Consider the following 21409-nt stretch of genomic DNA (forward strand, 5'->3'; position numbering starts at 1 on the left):
CCGCAATGTGAACGTTCTAAACCAGCGCGTTCACAGGAACCCACTGGAAAGCTGATTTAAATGGACTTTAATTTACAGCAATTGAACACTAAATTCCTTCCATTTGGTCTATAAATTAATGTAAATGAGATTTAAAAATCATGTTTTATTGTGAATTATTTGTGAATATTATTTGGACATTTAGGCTATTTAAAAATGTTAATCATTTATTAAGAAATGGATAGATGTTTAGATCTAGTAATTGAAGTCTGAAATTAGCTACAATTAGGTAACTAACTAATTATATGCTTTAATTTCAGGTCATCCAAGTAAGATAATTTTATATTTGTTTCAGAATGCTTCAATCTATGATAACTGAAAATTTCATTCAGTTCTCTTAATTTTTAAGAAAGTTATGGGCTTTTGACTGTTCACGATCACAGCTTTTTTGTTATGTCCATAGAAAATCAATAGGGAACAAGATGCTCATTTCCCAGTATGAAAATGGCCATAACTTTTTAAATACTTGAGATATCAAAGTGAATTAGGTGTCAAATTAAACTTATTTTTATGCTTTATCTGATGGGATAAATTGCAGACTTGATTTTTAAAATCTCAAAATTTTGTAACATTGCTACCATTTGGGGTTAGCAATGGTGTTAGATAAGGGGGAATTTTGTCCCCAGTCCTTTTTAATCTATATATTGATGATCTGTCTAAACAATTGAAAGCCTGTAACACTGGGTGCGTGACTGGTAATATTTTAGTGAACCATATTATGTATGCAGATGATCTTGTGGTCTTTAGTCCATCTAGCGCTGGTCTCCAGCAGCTCCTTACTATATGTTCCGTGTATGGTGTGGAACATGACATTAAATATAATGCTAGTAAGAATGCTGTTATGATCTGTGGAACCAAAGAGGATAAATGTCTAAAATTTCCTGATTTTAAATTGTCTGACAATAATCTTAGTGTCTGTAATAAGGTAAAATATCTAGGGCATATTATTACAGAACAAATGACAGATGATGAGGATATTTATAGGCAACTACACATGCTGTATGTACAGGCGAATATTCTCTTGCTTAAATTTGGTGCGTGTGCAGACGTGGTGAAGATGTCGCTATTTAGAGCATACTGCACACCACTCTACACTGCGCACCTGTGGTCGAACTATGGAAAGACAAGTATGCAGAGACTAAAGGTGGCATATAACGATGCCATGAGAACACTGCTAAGGCAACCTAGATGGTGTAGTGCCAGTAATATGTTTGTGGCTGCAGGAGTCAGTACTTTAGAAGCTATCCTAAGACATCACATGTATAAATTCATTTGCAGGATAAATGACTCTAAAAATGTAATTATTGTGGCCTTGTCAAACATAAGGGTTAGCACTACACGCTACGAATCCCAGCTGTGGAGACACTGGTATCGTTGTCTCGTTGTAGGACATTGATCATTCTTTTAATCTGGATTTTTAACTTATGTATTGTGTTTTAAAAAAATATATAAATCATGAAGTGATATACTAAGATTTTATATGTATTTTATGATATTTAATATGCAATGCATTTTAATGTAATGTTGCCCCTTGTCTGGGTCTTGAGTCCATAATAAAGTTTATTATTGTTATTATTAGTAGTGTTGGCACCTATCTTTACACAAAAGGCCCTTGTAACTCATGTGGCCCTCTGGGGTGATATCTCTTCTCTTGTTTGAGGGGTTTCTCCCACTGCACTCTACCCATCAAAGTAACGGAAGGACCCTACACTGTGGTCATCCTCCACAGAGCCTTTGCATTAGCTGTATGAAACTTCAGTGCATCCCTCAGCATGTACTCCTGCAGTCTGGAGTGGGGCAGTCGGCAGCTATTCACTGATGGACATCTCACTGTGCTAGCGAACCCACACGTTTCAGGCAAAGTGTCTTTCCCCGAATTGATGGTCTTCCAACAGCTCTTGATGTCCATCTCCATAAGTGTTCCTGGGAAAGTCCTATGTCATGGCGCTGCTTGGGATGAACTGTGGCAAGGACCCTTGCATCATTCTACAGGCTCTCTGCAAATCCACACCCTGCAAAGAGGTGGGCAGCCATCTCCTCTCCATAGCAGTTGTCCCGAGGACGGCGTTTATTGGTAAGTAAGACACCGATGGAACAGGAAGGATCTGACTGGGATGGCTCCTCTCATCGCCAGCTAAATAAGGTCTTCGTGCTTGTTGACGTCCTGGCAATGAGACATTTTGCTGGACGCAATGGGCAGAATCCTTTTTTGCACATTGCAATCCCACATAAGGGCCTTATCTCCCCTCTCCCATCGAACAAAAGGTATAGAAGTGTGAAAACGTGAAAACTCCAGATTCAGGGACAGTTTCTTCCCTACTGTTATTAGGCAACTGAATCATCGTACCACAACCAGGGAGCAGTGCTGAACTACTATCTAGAAACATAAAAACATAGAAAATAGGTGCAGGAGTAGGCCATTCGGAGTAGACCCAAACTGTATGCAATACTCCAGGTGTGGTCTCACCAAGACCCTGTACAACTGCAGTAGAACTTCCCTGGTCCTATACTCAAATCCTCTACCTCTGATGACCCTTGGACTATCTTTGATCGGACGTTTACTGCCTTTATCTTGCATTAAATGTTATTCCCTTAACATGTATCATTGTACATGTAAATGTACGATCATAATCATGTATTGTCTTTCCACTGACTACTGTTTTTCACTGAATCTAGGTACGTGGCAATAAATTAAACTAAACTAAACTATTGTTATAGAGCCATTAGGCTACTGGGTCTGCATCTAGCACGAAGCACCCATTCACACTGATCCTGTGGTGCCTGATTAATCTACCATCCTGCACATCTTTGGGACGCAGGAGGAAACTGGAGCACTCAGGGAGCATCCCTGCCTTTGCAGGGAAAGCATAATTCAACCGGGATCGCTGAAGTTGCGAGGCAGCAGACTACTAGCTGTGCCACTGTGTAATTCAAATCATTATGTAAATTCCCAGTAATGAGCACCAAGAAACTGCTGAGATGTCATAGAAATCTATTTTGTTCAGAGGAGTTTTTTGGAGAAAAAAACCCTGCTATCTTCGCTTGATCTGGCCTACCTTTGACTTCAGACCCCACTGAAGTCGTTTTCTCTTAGCTGCCACCTTAGTTCAGGTAAACAGAATTAAGTCAATAAAGCTCGACACTGAGCAAGCTCCCTCAGGTACTAAGGTCATAAGTGATAGGAGCAGAATAAGGCCTTTCTGCCCATCAAGTCTACTCCGCCATTCAATCATGGCTTATCTATCTTTCTCTCTTAACCCTATTCTCCTGCCCTCTCCCCATAACCTCCGACACCCATACTAATCAAGAATATATCTATCTCTGCCTTAAAAATATCCGTCGACTTGAGACCCAGCTATGGATGATGGGTGGGACTATGTCTGCTATGAACTGCTTCAGTTCAGGAGCAATTAGTCAAGGACAATAAATGCTGGTATTGTCATCAGATATCCACATCCAATGAATATAGAAAACAAAAGAATTGTGCAGTGTTGTAAAACCCCACTGCAGTGATTTACCGAGGGTTCTGTCTCTGTAGTTCCAAAATCCACAGTGGTTACCAACATGAAGAACAGGGCACTGAACAACAGAGTCACTGAAACCATCGCCTGCAGATTCCCTTCCAAATCACGGCATCCTTATCTGGCAAATATATTGGTGGCTCATTATTATTACAGGGTCTACGCCCCTGAGTCCATCACCTGGCAGCACAGGCGATTGTTTCTACCAGAGGGACGGACCGCAGCAATTAAAAAAGATGCAGTGCCAGCCCATTCTCAGGGGCTTTTAAGGATGGGTAATCAATGCTAGCTTATGGCCTTCATCAGTGAACCCTACATTGCATTAAAGATGAAAAATAGATAAAGTAGTCATGGCTGAATGGTCAAAGTCATGGACTAGAAGTCCGTTGGGGTCTTCCCGCGCAGGTTAGAATCCTGCCAATTGCAGTTAGTTTTACGGGCAGCACGGTAGAGCTGCTGCCTTGTAATGCCAGAGACTGGGGTTCGATGCTGGCTACAGGTGCCTGTCTGTACAGTGTCGGTACACTCTCCCCGTGACCTGCATGGAGTTTTTCCGGGATCTCCGGTTTTCTCCCACACTCCAAAGACGTACAGGTTTTTATAGGTTAATTGGCTAGGTGAAAATTGTAAATTGTCCCTAGTGTGTGTAGGATAGTGTTAGTGTGTGGAGATAGCTGGTTGGCACGGACCCTATGGGCTGAGAGGCCTGTTTCCACCTTACTAAACTAAACTAAACTAATGATGAGGAGCATTGATGTTGTATAGGACTCCAGCAACCTGCTCTATTAGCTATCATGAATTAAAAAGAATACTACTCTCCCCATAACCCCATGAATGAGAAGCCCATGAGACCTCTCCCAATTTACCAAGCAAAGATGAATTCTCAACCAAGCCCTATTAAAATCAGATTAAATAGGCCTTCAGATCAGATCAGATTTTAGATGATATTTAGAAAGGTTCATGGATAGGGAAGGTTTAGAGGGATATGGATCAAATGAATATCTGTAGGAAGGAATTGCACGCTGGTTTACACCAAAGACAGACACAAAATGCCGGAGTAACTCAGCAAGTCAGGCAACATCACTAGGGGAAAGGAATAGGTGGCATTTTGGGGTGAGTCCCACCCTCAGTCTGAAGAAGGGTCTTGACCCAAAGTGTCACCTACTCCTTTTCTCCAGAGATACGGCCTGACGCACTGCTTTACTCCAGCACTTGTGTCCAACTTTGGACCACATGAAGGCAGGTGGGACTAATGTAGATGGAGCGCCTTGGCAAGTTGAACCAAGGGGCCTGTTTCCTTGCTGCGCGACTCTATGACTCAAATTGGGCAATCATCTCATCACGTTCCACAGCATGATGTTAGTGTGCAAAATCAATGTGACAATCACCTGCACGCCGACCTCAGTGTTCTTAGTGAAATGGTGTGAAGCATTGTAGGAGATGGGAAGGTGTATTTTCAAGAATGCATTGAGGAGTTAAGAGGATGGGTGGGCGCAGACTTGGAAACCTGCTTACAGAAACTCAAAGGGGTGCTCTCAAGTATTTTATTTGTATACACAAATTATAACGGAAACTCGTCAAGTGAACCAACATGGATTCTACTACCTGAAATGTTAACAGAGGGTCATATAACTGAAACATTAACTCTGTTTATCTTTCCACTAATACAGTCTGACATCTGAGCTTTTCCAGCATTACCTATCTTTTACTTCAGATCTCCAGCATCTGCAGTTGTTTTAACTAACTAAGAAGATCAGTCCTTCACGCTGCAGAGAACTGCCAGGCTTGTTGATTATCTCCAGTATTTTCTGTTTTTTCTATTGAAGATTATTTCGTGATTGTATTGCTCGAATACCAAAGCAGCTCATGAGAGTTGCTGAGGTTCACTTTGTTTAGTTCAGTTTAGTTTAGAGATCCAGTGTGGAAACAGGCCCTTCGGCCCACCGAGTCTGCACCGACCAGTGATCCCCGTACGCTAATGCCCCTGTCCCACTTAGGAAACCTGAACGGAAACCTTTGGAGACTTTGTGCCCCACCCTAGGTTTCCGTGCGGTTCCCGGAGGTTCCCGGAGGTTTTTGTCAGTCTCCCTACCTGCTTCCACTACCTGCAACCTCCGGCAACCACCTGCAACCTCCGGGAACGGCAGGGAAACCTTGGGTGGGGCGCAAAGTCTCCAGAGGTTTCCGTTCAGGTTTCCTAAGTGGGACAGGGGCATTACACTATCCGACACACAAGGGACAATTGAATATTTTTACCAAAGGCAAATTACATGTATTTGGTGTGGGAGGAAACTTGATCACCCGGGGAGAATACACGCGGTCACAGGGAGAACGTACAAACTCGGTACAGACAGCACCCATAATCAGGATCGAACCTGAACCTCTGGCGCTGTAAAGCAGGAACTCCACCGCTGCACCAACGTGCCACACGTATGGTTTTAGTAGATTGGGCTTTGTTTTGCTCGTGTGACAGACGCCATTCTGCCATCGCTTTGCCACAGCCAGTGCCACATCTGTGCTTCTGTGGGGATCGTCCACACTACAGGCCTCTTTGCCACAAATCAGTAGATCGGGCTGAAGAGACATTAAATATCCTGTAAATCGTACGCCATTACTCTTTCTCCTTCTGAAATGTTTCTTAACAGCGTTACAGTATTATAAATCGTACTTTTCAAGAGCAAATAATGCAGTGAATAAAATCAAGTGCAATGGCAGCTGAGTACCATCAGAAATCCTTTTGGTGCAGTATAATTGATGAGAGTAAAACCGTGCCTCAGAGCACAGATTCATGCTTGGATTTGTAGGTCTGAATGTGGTCACGTTGCATCAATCTACATTCACAAGAGTGCAAGTTTTAAACACTCACAGATTTTACCTGAATCTGAAATCAAAAATACAAGTTTTTTGTTAATAGATATGAAATAAAATCTCTCAAAAATCCTAAAGGGCCTGTCCCACTTGGCGATTTTTTCGGTGACTGCCGGTGTCATTGACTGACGTATCAGGGTCAGCGAAAGATTTTGAACATTTCGAAATCCAGCCGCGACAAAAAAAATGATGCAACACGAGATGAAACACCGCTAGTCAGTACATCGTCACCGCCACGTCACACTGCAATACGCCACCATTTTTTTGGTGACCTGATACGTCAGCCAATGATGCCGGCCGTCGCTGAAAAAATCAGCAAGTGGGACAGGCCTTAACTTTGTGCTGATTGCTTTTATTGGTGTATTATTATCACGTGCAACCATTCTCATCACAATGGTTCTGACACAAAACAATATGCAGCAGGAACTCATTAAAAAATCATCATTCAAGTCGGTATATATTTCCCCTTGATAGCAGAAAGAAAAAAAAATGCAACCTATTTTCAAATACTGTCCTCATTTGGAGTACCAGGAAGGGTGAAATGATCTGCTCTGAAATTCCAACACATGATGCATGAATCAAAAACAAACAATATCAAAATTCATTTTGCATCAAAGACGCATATAGAATAGAAACAGGTCCTTTGGCCTGCCATGTCCATGCTGACTATCAAGTACCTATTTATACTAACCCAATTTACCAGCATTTGGTACACAGCCTTCTACACCTCAACAATTCAAATGCTCGTCCAGATCTTAAATACTGTGGAAGTCTCTTCTCAGGCAGTGCTTTGCAGAATGCATCTACCCTGTAGTTGGGTAACATCTTCCTCGTATATCTTCTTCACCCCTCACCTTGCCAAGGGGAAAACTTTCCACTTTCTACTCTACCTATGCCCCTTGTGATTTTGTGTACCTCTAGCAGATCTCCAGTCAGCCTCATCTGCTTGAAGGAGCCGGACTCACCTCAAAACTGGAACATTTTATCTAAGACAATATCCTGGTTTCTCTTCTGAACCCTGTCCAATCCGTTCATGCCTTTCTGCAGCGTGGTGGCCATATCTACACACATGAGGAGGATGCTAGGAGACTGCAAGGTGACTTGGATAGGCTGGGTGAGTGGGAAAATGCATGGCATATGCAGTATAATGTGGATAAATGTGAGGTTATCCACTTTGGTGGCAAAAACAGGAAAGTAGACTATTATCTGAATGGTGGCCGATTAGGAAAAGGGGAGATGCAACGAGATCTGGGTGTCATGGTACACCAGTCATTGAAAGTAGGCATGCAAGTGCAGCAGGCAGTGAAGAAAGCGAATGGTATGTTAGCATTCATAGCAAAAGGATTTGAGTATAGGAGCAGGGAGGTTCTACTGCAGTTGTACAGGGTCTTGGTGAGACCACACCTGGAGTATTGCGTACAGTTCTGGTCTCCTAATCTGAGGAAAGACATTCTTGCCATAGAGGGAGTACAGAGAAGGTTCACCAGACTGATTCCTGGGATGTCAGAACTTTCATATGAAGAAAGACTGGATAGGCTCGGCTTGTACTCGCTAGAATTTAGAAGATTGAGGGGGGATCTTATTGAAACTTACAAAATTCTTAAGGGGTTGGACAGGCTAGATGCAGGAAGATTTTTCCCGATGTTGGGGAAGTCCAGAACAAGGGGTCACAGTTTAAGGATAAGGGGGAAATCTTTTAGGACCGAGATGAGAAAAACATTTTTCACACAGAGAGTGGTGAATCTCTGGAACTCTCTGCCACAGAAGGTAGTTGAGGCCAGTTCATTGGCTATATTTAAGAGGGAGTTAGATGTGGCCCTTGTGGCTAAAGGGATCAGGGGGTATGGAGAGAAGGCAGGTACAGGATACTGAGTTGGATGATCAGCCATGATCATATTGAATGGCGGTGCAGGCTCGAAGGGCCGAATGGCCTACTCCTGCACCTATTTTCTATGTTTCTATGTTTCTATTCCAGTTGCATCCTAACTAGTGTTCTGTAATGAACTACCACCTTCCTGTACATATTATATGCCAAGGGTAATGAAGGCAAATATCCCATGCTTTGTTCACCAACCCATCTACCCTATGTTGCCATCTGCAGGGATCTACAGACATGTACACCAAGGTCCTTTTGTTTCTCTAATACATTCTGGGACCTGCCATTCACATAGTCCTTATGCATGGAGCCTCGAATGGGCTATTTATGTTATTAGTAGATTGGTGCTTCGTCTAATCCACCACGTTTTAGACTATTGGACAGGAATGAGCAAGGCATTGAGGGATATGGACTTAACGCAGGCAAGTGGGATTAGTACAGATAAGCAAGATGGTTGTCATAAACGGAATGGATGGAAAGACTTGTTTCTATTTTAAAAAACACAAAATGGTGGAGTAATTCAGCGGGTCAGGCAGCAGTAGAGTTGCTGCCTTACAGAGCCAGAGAACCAGTTCGATCCTGACTGTGGTTGCTGTCTATACGGCGTTTGTACTTTCCCCCTGTGAGTGTAGTGTGGGGTTTTTCTGGGAGTTCTGTGAGGGTCAAGTTTAAACTCCATTTTTTTTTCACTGTTTGAAGTGCAATATGATAACCCTGCTTCGCCACTCTGTTTTGATGGGCTTTGCTTGGGTAATCAAAATAATTCCTCCCACACTCCAAAGGCATACAGAATTATCGGCTAATTGGCTTGGTAAATTTACAACTTGTCCCTGGTGTGTGTTGGATAGTGATATTGTGTGGGGATTGATAGTCAGCGTCAGCTCGTTGGACCAAAGGGGCTGTTTTTGTGCTGTAGCTCTATACTAAATTAAACTAAACTAAAACTAAACTAAACTAAACTAAACTATTATATACAGATAGAGGGAACCAATTATTGTTCATTGCATGATTTCAACAGTCATTTCATGGCAGTTTTTAAATGACTATGTTTCAAGAGTGGACAGTCTGAAGTAGAGTCTCAACCCAACACAACACTTATCCATGTTCTCCAGAGATACTGCCTGACCTGCTGAGTTACTGCAGCACTTTGTGTCCTTAAGTGTTAAGAGTCATCCTACATGGTCGTTTAGTTCTTTCTACAAGGTACACTTCACATACACTATGGCTTCCCCTTTAAAAACTAGCAATAAACTAATATAAACCATTTATCTCAATACATTCTATACAAGGCTTGGATAGAGTGAATGTGAAGCGGTTGTTTCCACTAGTGGGAGAGTCTGGGACCAGAGGCCATAACCTCAGAATAAAAGGACGTGCCTTTAGAAAAGAGATGAAAAATAATTTATTTTGTCATAGGGTGGTGGATCTGTGGCATTGTTTGCCACAGAAGGCTGTGGAGGCCAGGTCAATGGATATTGTTGAGGTGGGGTTTGAAAGTTTTGTGGTTAGTATGGGTGCCAGGGGTTATGGGGAGAAGGCTATGGGGTTAAGAGTTGGATTAGCCATGATTGAATGGCAGAGTAGATTTGATGGGCCTGATAATATTGGCCAATTTAGTATGTGACAAAATGGAGGATTTCTGCCTTTTGCAAAACCTGCTTGGCATCTTTCTGCAAAAGCTGAAAAACCATGAGACTCATGGCGCCAGAATGTCTGGGTCCTGGGAGGAAGCTGAGTATAGGGTGTTGTCCAGATGTCCCCTCAATTGTTAATATATATGAGGGTTTTACAGAAAGAGCTGAGCCTTGCTGCAAATGCATGAACAGGATTGGTTGGGGAAAGGTATGTTATAATACCACTGTTATGTACGTTGCAGGGTCTTTGCACTGTTAGCTTGTGATTGGTCAAAGCATGGAGCCTTGCCCGAATTGTTTATGTTACCTGGTTAAATGTTTCTTTACCTAGGGGAACTGTCTTCCATTAGAAACTTTACGTAGAAACAATGTAATGGGGTATATTGTGATTGGGAATTGTTAATCAATGTATTGTATGATTTTTATTTATGATTGGTTTGTAGGGGTTGCCCCCCCCCCCCATGTATTTCGCGCCATGGGTCCGATACTGTATATAAGAGAGGACACTACATGAGTCTGTGTCGATCTTCTGGGGTAGCACTTGGGACTGTGCTGACCATCTGGAGGTGTCTATTCGCACAAGGCTGAAGGGCTTGGATGGGTAGAGACAAGGATCTGACCCACGGTGTGGTTAGGTATCGTATAGGAAGTGTGTTGTGGTTGAGAAATAAAGAAGTTTACTTGATCCAGTGCTTGCTTCAGTGTTTTACTGAACCAGACTAACGGGATGAGATTAGGAGCAGAATTACAGGCCGAATGGTCTAATTTGGCTCCTACCACTTATGAACTTATGAACTTACAAAGACAGCGGTGAGCAACTTTCCTGACCGCTGCAGTCCATGTGGTGAAGTTACTTGCATGTTTGTTAGGTCAAGTATTCCAGGACGTGACCTGTGACAATGACCCATCAGCAGAGAACCACCTAACCCCTTCTTTTAGGAAGGAGATGAGGAGAAATGTATTTACTCAAAGAGTGGTGAATCTGTGGAATTCTGCCACAGAAGGCTGTGGAGGCCAAAGGATATTTTTAAGGCAGAGAAATATAGATTCTTGATTAGTACGGGTGTCAGGGGTGATGGGGAGAAGGCAGGAGAATGGGGTTGAGAGGGAAAGATAGATCAGCCATGAATTAATGTCAGAGTAAATGATGGACCGAATGGCCTCATTCTGCTCCTATAAGTTGTGAACATATGAACAATTAAATAATAAATTAGTTATTTGCAAATATAAACAGATATTTAACCAAACATAAATTTACTTGAATCTCTTAATTTGATTGCTGACATCTTCACTTTCAACTGCACTCTCAAGTACCTTCTTCAGATTCTGGTAATTGCTGTGGATCATCACCCTAAAGATGCTCTACACACACTTAGTATCACATCCTGTAATGCACCTGTTACCTTCATGTAATTGTCTTCATAACAGTGCATACATATTAGTATCAAATATATATTCTACACATCAACTGTTACATAGAAATATAGAAACATAGAAAACAGGTGCAGGAGTAGGCCATTCGGCCCTTCGAGCCTGCACCGCCATTCAATATGATCATGGCTGATCATCCAACTCAGTATCCTGTACCTGCCTTCGCTCCATACCCCCTGATCCCTTTAGCCACAGGGGCCACATCTAACTCCCTCTTAAATATAGCCAATGAACTGGCCTCAACTACCCTCTGTGGCAGAGAGTTCCACAGATTCACCACTCTCTGTGTAAAAAATGATTTTCTCATCTCGGTCCTAAAAGACTTCCCCCTTATCCTTAAACTGTGACCCCTTGTTCTGGACTTCCCCAACATCGGGAATAATCTTCCTGCATCTAGCCTGTCCAACCCCTTAAGAATTTTGTACGTTTCTATAAGATCCCCCCTCTGTTGACATAAACCTGGGGTGAACTAATAATTCTTCTCATGTGGCATGGCGATAAAACATATACAATGCATTTTGTGAATTATTGAATACCATCAACAGTGTTCATTTTGGTTATCTGTTTTTTTTTCTGTTAAAGCTCTCTTTCTTTCATATTGTCATACATTTAGATGTGTTCTGACCTTCTGTGGACACCGACCTCTCCTTTTCCTTGCTATTTATTTTTAAATTGCAAAGTCAGCTCGTCTGTCGTTCCTTTTCTGAACTGTCTACTCAGCTCTCAATTCTGCCATGACTGTTTCCTTATTACAGTCTGGCAGTGCTGAATCGGGCTGACGTTGTAAGACATCTCTCGCAGTGCTTTCAGAGCTTTTGAACCGCCTCTGGGTTGTAATGCAGCCTTTTCGTAAAACATCCAATTGAATCGGCGTTTCATTCCGTCTGCTTTGTTATTCTACAACCAGCAAGTCTTGCAGACACTGAGGTCTTCTGCGAACTTGCAGGGTTTCATATTCCACGTCAGTGCTTCCTGTGCTACACCACTGAAATTTCCTTGCTAGAGCATCCTGTACCTTTCCGTTTATCTGTGATTCCAGTAACACCAATAACTGGTTTCCCCACACTGTCCAGTGGGATTCCACTGGGAACTTCCTCTTGACTTTGATGATCACTCCAGTGTTCGTGCCCAACACTATTTTGGACCACCTCAATGGGAAATGTTTGTGATATTTCTGATATATGTCCAGGCTAATAACAGATTTAATTGTTGCGGTATCCTTCACAATCAATCTTGTCCTCTTTCAATTCAATGATTCAACAATAGTTTATTGTCACGTACCTAGGTACAGTAAAATGCTTTGTTTTGCGTACAACCCGGTAAAAATCATACAGCAGACCTCACCTAAGCAGTACACAAATGTCGCCATGTTTTGACTGACAAAGTTACAAATATTTACCGAACGGTCCTATCTACTGCCTGCCCCCGCATGAGGTATCGGGCCTCCCCATCCCCCAATCCCCCTGCTGGGTCCCCTTTGTTAGCGTTCCCCCCCCCCCCCACTGGCCCCCCCCCCCCCCGCCTTATGTTCTCGGCAGCCCCGGCTGGGTAACTCTCGAACGCTTGGTTGTGTGATAATTGTCATTCAACATTCCCATTGTCTGATGATATTGGATGTTCTGTACCCCAGAAAAATGATTCCATTCCTTATCCGTGGCATTTGAGGACAAAGTGTGCTACCATCTTTACCAACAGTTACTGTCTTCAGGGGATTGTGCCTCTGTGCTGCACAGCTTACCTTGTGACAAATATGGCACTTGCTGAACTTAAACAGGCACTCTGAAGCCTAGTGGACTCTCAACTTCTGCATTGATGTCACCTGAGGTATTCTTACCTTTGGCACTCGTGTTTTATTATTGGCCTTGCAGATGGCATCCACATGAATAAAAAAAAATGGGGCTGTCCCACTGTACAAGCTAATTCAGGAGCTCTCCCGAGTTTAAAAAAAAATCTCATGGTATGCACGTAGAATGTACGTAGCGGGTACGTCGGAGCTCGGGGACATCTCTTAGCGGCTTGTAACGCTAACGGCAGGTACTCGGGAAACGCGGTAAGCTCGTGAAGACTCGTGAAGATTTTTCAACATGTTGAAAAATGTCCACGAGAGCCCCGAGTACCTACGAGTGACTATTACCGTAATTCTCAGAGTTCAAATCAGGGGAAACTCGGGAGAACTCTTGAATTACCTCGTACAGTGGGACAGGCCCTTAAAAGGTTGACATACGAAGGTAGACACAAAACGCTGGAGTAACTCAATGGGATAGGCACTATCTCTGGATAGAAAGAATGGGTGACGTCGGGCCAAGACTCTTCTTTAGGCTGCGAGTTAGGGGAGAGGGAGACACTGAGATATGGAAGGATAAGGTGTGAAAACAGGACATCAAAGGGGATGAGGATCAAGGAATATGTAGAATGGTTCATTATTAGCAAGGGAAAATTGACAACGAAGCATACAAAGATAACATTTAATCTGGAGGACAGTCAGACTGGTCTGAGAAATAGGATGGGGGAGGGAAGGAGAGAGAGGGAAAGCAAGATCTACTTGAAGTTAAAGAAGTCAATATTCATACCGCTGGTGTGTAAGCTGCCCAAGCGAATTATGAGGAATTAAATGAAATAAGCGAAATAAAAGGTTGCCGATTTAAGACAGAGATGAGATGAGATACTTTCTTTCAGCGGAATTTGAAATTCTCTTCCTCAAAAAGCAGTGGAAGCAAAGTTTCTATGGCTCAACTTGCCCAAGATGACCAACATGCTCCATCTACACTTCTCCCACCTGTTCACGTTTGGCCCATATCTTGCTGAACCTTTCCTATCGATGTACCTGTCCAAATGTCTTTTACATGTTGTTACAGTACCTGCCTCAACTAACCCATCTGGTAGCTGGTTCCATTCACCCACCATTCACAAAGTTGCTTTTCAGGTTCCTAATTAAATCTTACCCCTTGCACCTAAGCCCAAGTCTTTGAATATTTTTTAGACAAACAGACGGATTTATGATAAATAAGGGGCTAAACTTTACCAGAGGTAGGCAAGAACGTAGAATTGAGGTTACAATCATGTTAGTTATTATTGTTTTCTAGCAGAATTGCGGGTCTGAGTGGTCTACGCCCATACCTAAGATATATGTTGGTACGTACTACAGTGGGGAAGTGTTGACAGGTAGAGATAGGACAAGATAGGACAAGATAGGACCTCAGGAAAGATAGTCCTAATCTTTCATGAGATGAGGAGGAGCATCCTTGCTTATCCTGCCCCTTAGAGGGAAACAACATGAAGGGGTTTTGGTTGAGTCTCCTCTGGTCTGAGATCTTCCTGCATTATTTGGCAAATCCACAGTGGCTGTGACAAAGACAAGTTTCATAGACAAAGTTGTTTTCATAGATAAAGTTGCAATGGAAGACCAATGACCTCCACAGCCTCAATCTACATACTTAAAGACGACTCAGTCTTTTTGAAGGGTGGCACAATGGTGCAGCGGTAGAGTTGCTGCCTTACAGTGCCAGAGACCTGGGTTCGATCCTGACTATGGGTGTTGTCTGTATGAAGTTTGTATGTTCTCCACGTGACCCTCGTGGGTTTTCTCCAGGATCTCCGGTTTCCTCCCACACTCCAAAGACGTAGAGGTTTGTAGGCTAATTGGCTTGGTAAAATTGTAAATTGTCCCCAGTGTGTGTAGGACAGAGTTAGTGTGCGGGGATCGCTGGTCGGTGGGCCGAAGGGCCTGTTTCTGCACTGTATCTCTAAACTAAAACTAAACTAAACTTAGCTGAATTCATTGGTTTGTCCTTGCAACCTAAAGTTTTTCCATTTCAGAGGTAAATCACCAGAACAAGCTTGCTTTCGCATTTGCCTTGTTTCTAGCCTGTGGGGCATGTCATATCTTACATATTAAATAAATATTTTTATTGGACACCCACTATCTTACCGTGAATAGCTGTTACTCGTGCAATCCAACTATGTAATTATATTTTAATTTGGAACAGTGGTCTCTAGATCAATCCAAAACATGCTGGAAGAAGGATGACTTGAAGGATCATGAGACTAATGGCAGCATTTCGCAACTTTTATAGAAATTCTTCGCCATTAAATAGAACCGATGACCCAACGTCCATTCATCATGCGCTTTTTAACCTATACCTGTATGTGCTATCCTACTTTTCCCCTGCCAGCTTCTGCCTTATGATGTTGGACGTTTTCAGTAAAAAAAATCCCAATAAAAGATCATTGAGCAAGTTTTATTTCAGCAGTTAAAAACAGTTGAAACCATCCTACCAACAACTAGAAAGCAGTCCTGAACTACTATCTACAACATTGGTGACCCTCACACCATCTTTCATTGGACTTTACTGGACTTTATCTTGCACTAAATTTCATTATTCACATTATTCCCTTCACCTTTTATTCATTATTTCATTATTCACCTTTTTCCTTTTATCATGTATCTGCGAATGGCTTGATTCTAATAATATATTGTCTTTCCACTGACTGGATAGCTCGCGACAAAAGCTTTTCACTGTACCTTGGTACACGTGACAATAAACTAAGCTAAACTCAAACTAAACTGAACAAGGGTGGTTCAATAGAAACATGCCTTTACCAGGAAGGTGTCTACAATGAAACACTCCAGGAATCCAGTTTGGGGTTCTTTGTATATCCATTACACATAGATGTTCTGCATTCGGAAGTGCATTGTGCAATGACCAAACTCACAATCTCTTGAAATTTCCACATTGATTTTGGTGGATCATTTCTGGAAATCCTGGAGAAATTGTGCAAATCATTAAATCCTCATTACAAATCACAGAACAAATTTGTCCAAGCCTTTCTACCCGATTCAAAATATTTGAGTGTGAGAACACTGCAGATGTATATGAAAGAGTCTTCAACTATAACCGTGGCATGAGTGCCAATTAGATGTTTGAGGAGGAATCATATTTTTCAATTAGCTAAATGGGCTAATTGACCTCCTTCACCTGTATTTGCTTCAATGATGAGTTGCTGCTTAGAACCAGTATGAAGCAAAATTATCCCTTCCAATTTTAAATCCACTTGGAGAACTTAGACAAAGCCAGTCTTTCACTCCTCAGGTGTAACAGCACTGATTGAGAGTTAATCTCGCATCAGGAGGACTGTGGCTTTAATTAATTTGTCTTTGGGGCTTTGATCTTCGGTTTTTCGTCTTTTTCAAATAAAAAAAAAAACGAATTAGCTGTGTTCACCAAATACTTTGTTTTGAAATTTTCATTACCTCAAGACATCCCAAAGTACCTTGCAGTCACCTTTGTTGTTATTTGGAAAGACAACGTGTACACAGTAAGATCCTACAATCCATAACGTGATATATTTAGGGACAATTTTGTTCTGTGATTTTGGCTGACGGAATGAAGTTGGCCAGTAGTTTTCTTTGAAAAGTGCCCAGGGATCTATCGCGTTAACCTCATCAATAAGATGGGCTTTGATTTGCCATCTCCATCAAGAAGGCATTTCCACCAATTATTCTGCACTGAAATGAGGGCAGAGATTATAGACCTGTAATGAGGCTTCAAACTATAAGAACCTGGGCAACCGAGATCCAGAGGTCATAGGTTTAAGGTGAGGGAGGAAAGATTTAATAGGAACCCGAGCGGTAGCTTTTTCGCGCCAAGGGTGGTATGTGTATGGAACGAGTTGCTGGAGGAGGTATTGAGGCAGGTACTATCGCAACATATAAGAAACATTTGGGCAGGTACCTATGATAGGTTTAGAGGGATATGGGCCAATTGCAGGCAGGTGGGACCAGTGTGGATGGGACATGTTGGCCGGTGTGGACAGGTTGGGCCGCAGGGCCTGTTTCCACTCTGTAAGACTCTAAGACTATGAGTTTCTGATTCATAGAGGGCATCTCTGATCTGATCTGTCAACAGATTGATTCACCAAGGGTTCACCATGCCTAGAATGCAATGACTCTATACAACTAAATTAAAATCAGGTATTATCCTTGACTGCATTGGAGTGATCGCTATTGAAGTTAATGGGTTTTCCTGGTAGCTGTTATGTTCTATTGGTAATTCTTCCTTTTCTCCTTTATTTCACCATTTCTTGGTGGAAGAGATGGGGTTAACTTTGTCCTGCCTTTTCTTTCTCGTGTGGTTCAAGGGTTTTGATAGCACTGTAAGGAATCTGTTGCAAAATATTCAGTTCAATTAATATCACCTGCAGATTGATTGCAAAACCTTTTCTTAGCCCTTTATCGATGTTTTTTTACACAGAGATGCCTGGAATGCGCTGCCAGAGAAAGTGGTAGAACCACAAACAACAGCAATGGTTAAGAGGCATTTAGACAGGCATATGAACAGGCAGGGCATAGAAGGGTATCAAAGTAGAAACAAACAACTGCAGATTCTGGTTAATCCACAAAAGGACTCAAAGTGCTGGAGTAATTCAGCAGGTTAGAGAGCATATCGGGAGAACATGAATAGGTGATGTTTTGGGTCGAGAACCTGCTTTAGACCATTTGCAGGCAAGTGTTCAAGTGTTCAAGTGAATTTATTGTCATGTGTCCCTGTATAGGACAATGAAATTCTTGCTTTGCTTCAGCACACAGAACATAGTAGGCATTTACTAACAAACAGATAAGTGTGCCCATATACCATAATATAAATATATACACACATGAATAAATAAACTGATAACGTGCAAATAACAGAAAATGGGTTATTAATAATCAGAGTTTTGTCCGAGCCAGGTTTAATAGCCTGATGGCTGTGGGGAAGTAGTTATTCCTGAACCTGGTTGTTGCAGTCTTCAGGCTCCTGCACCTTCTACCTGAAGGTAGCAGGGAGATGAGTGTGTGGCCAGGATGGTGTGGGTCTTTGATGATACTGCTAGCCTTTTTGAGGCAGCGACTGCGATAAATCCCCTCGATGGAAGGAAGGTCAGAGCCGATGATGGACTGGGCAGTGTTTACTACTTTTTGTATTATTTTCCTCTCCAGGGCGCTCAAGTTGCCGAACCAAGCCACGATGCAACCGGTCAGCATGCTCTCTACTGTGCACCTGTAGAAGTTAGAGAAAGTCTTCCTTGACTAACCGACTCTCCGTAATCTTCTCAGGAAGTAGAGGCGCTGATGAGCTTTCTTGATAATTGCATTAGTGTTCTCAGACCAGGAAAGATTTTCAGAGATGTGCACGCCCAGGAATTTGAATCTCTTGACCCTTTCAACCATCGACCCGTTGATATATATGGGGCTGTCGGTCCCCCTCCTACTCCTTCCAAAGTGCACAATCAGTTCCTTGGTTTTGCTGGTGTTGAGGGCCAGATTATTGCGCTGGCACCATATGGACAGTTGCTCGATCTCTCTTCTGTACTCTGACTCATCCCCATCAGTGATACGTCCCACAACAGTGGTGTCGTCAGCGAACTTGATGATGGAGTTCGCACTGTGACTGGCTACGCAGTCATGAGTATAGAGTGGGTACAGCAGGGGGCTGAGCACGCAACCTTGAGGTGCTCCCGTGCTGATTGTTATCGAGGCTGACACATTCCCACCAATGCGAACAGACTGTGGTCTGTGAATGAGGAAGTCGAGGATCCAATTGCAGAGGGATGCGCAGAGACCCAGTTCTGCGAGTTTGGTAACCAGCTTGGAGGGGATGATTGTGTTAAATGCCGAGCTGTAATCGATGAATAACAGCCTGACATATGAGTTTTTGTTGTCCAAGTGGTCCAGAGCGGAGTGGACGGCCAGCGAGATCGCATCCACCGTTGATCTGTTGTGGCGGTAAGCGAACTGCAGTGGGTCCAGGTTTTTGTCGAGGTAGGAGTTGATTTGCTCCATGATCAACCTCTCAAAGCACTTCATCACCACCGGCGTCAGTGCCACTGGTCGATAGTCATAGGCAGATGCTCGATAGGCAGGTGGAATTGGTGAGATTAACGTCATAGGCAATGCAGAGATGGTCCAAAGTGCCTGTTCCTGTGCTGTATGGTCTCTGCCCCAGAACATTGAGAGTGGTGTTAATCAGCAGATATATCAGATGATTTAGAAAGCTTCCTGTTACTGTTGAGGTGTTGCAGAAGTGTGCAGGCACAGATTCAGATGGGAATTTGTTTCTACTGTGTTGCTTTATAGAACATAGAAGAGCTCAGTACTGCACAGGAACAGGCCCTTCAGCCCACAATGTCCATGCCGAACATGATGTCAGGTTAAATTAATTTCCTCTGCATATCCAGGTGTTTATGCAAAAGCCTTTTAAATGGCACAATTGCGTATGCCTCCACCACTGGCAGTGCATTCCAGACACCCATCACTCTCTGTGTAAATAACCTGCCCTGCACATTTCCTTTAAACTTTACCCCTCTCACCTTAAAGCTTTGCCGGGAAGAAGGTTCTGACTGCCCTATCCACGTGTCTTATTAGACTTTAGACTTTACTTTAGACTTTAGAGATACAGCGCGGAAACAGGTCCTTCGACCCACCAAGTCCGTGCCGACCAGTGATCTCCCCGTACACTAGCACAATCCAATACACTTGGGATTATTTTACAATTTTAACCAAAGCCAATTAACCTACAAACCCATACATCTTTCGAGTGTGGGTGGATACCGGAGCAGTCGGGGAAAACCCAGATGGTCACAGGGAGAAAATACAAACTCCATGCAGACACCACCCATAGCCAGGATCAAACCCGAGTCTCTGGTGCTGTAAGGCAGCAACTCCACTGCTGCTCCATCATGTCATCCCTATAGGGTTTTATAAGTTCTATTGGGTCTCTCCTCAGTTTCCGACACTCCAGAGAAAACAATCCAAGCTTGTCCAATCTCTCTTTATGGCTCATACACTCTAATCCAGGCAGTCATTTCTTGCCTTAGCCTGTGCAGGGCAAAGATTCATCCCTGATACTTTAGTTTAGTTTAGTTTAGAGATACAGTGTGGAAACAGATCCTTCAGCCCACCGAGTCTGCGCCGATCAGCGATCCCCGCAAATTAACACTACCCTACACACACTAGGGACAATTTACAATTATACCAAAGCTAATTAGTCTATAAACCTGTGCGCCGTTGGAATGCGGAAGGAAACCGGATATCACGGAGAAAACCCACGCGGTCACAGGGAGAAGGTATATACTCTGTACAGATAGCACCCGTTGTCAGGATGGAACCCGGGTCTCTGATGCTGTAAGGCAGCAACTCTGCTGCTGTGCCACCATCATATCGACAAGCTGCTCCCCGGTGGAAAATAGTAACTGCTGAAATGCTACATCCTAACAGGGCCTTGTGCTGCTTTGAAATCACGCTGAAAAGGTACTTCCAGTTCCCCTCGTTTAGCGTGATTGTGCTTTGCAGAAATCCTTTATTCAGAAAAGAGAATGTATCAGCATTAAGACTGGAAGAATGTTTTTTCCCCTGATGATTGTTTGTTTTGACCTGGAAAGGCTGATGCTACACTCAGCTGGGTCATGGGTCCCTGCAGACTCGGCTGCCCTGCTTCACATCATTAGGCAGGCTCTAATCCTGGGAACAATTTATCAAAGTTGTTTACACTGGGGATTGGCTGTAGAAATCCTCTCCGCACAGCACAAGAATAACACAGAAAGTATCTTCTATTTTTCTTCCTATTCTTCCTGATCTCTGCGAAGAAAGAGAGCAAGCTGGCCTCCCCAGGGAATTTTCCCTCACTTATACCAACCAGAAGGGGATTCGGTAAATGGATGGCTCAGCAACATTCTCTGCAGCTAGGTTTAAACAGGCAAGTTGGGTCTGAGAACTGCCTTTGCCATCGCTCATTCCGCAGTGACACTCAAAGACCTCCTGCAGCAGCTGGTGTGTTAACCATGCTCACTATTGCACGGGAGCACTGCAGTCCTGAGGGGAACCTCTTGAAATTCTTCCATCTTAATGTCGCAGAGATGTATAGCAGGGAAACATCTTGATGTATTCAAGAGAAAGTTATGCCCCTGTCCCACTTAGGAAACCTGAACGGAAACCTCTGGAGACTTTGCGCCCCACCCAAGGTTTCCGTGCGGTTCCCGGAGGTTTTTGTCAGTCTTCCTACCTG

Source organism: Amblyraja radiata, chromosome 2 (genome assembly GCF_010909765.2).
Source record: "Amblyraja radiata isolate CabotCenter1 chromosome 2, sAmbRad1.1.pri, whole genome shotgun sequence".
NCBI lineage: Eukaryota > Metazoa > Chordata > Chondrichthyes > Rajiformes > Rajidae > Amblyraja > Amblyraja radiata.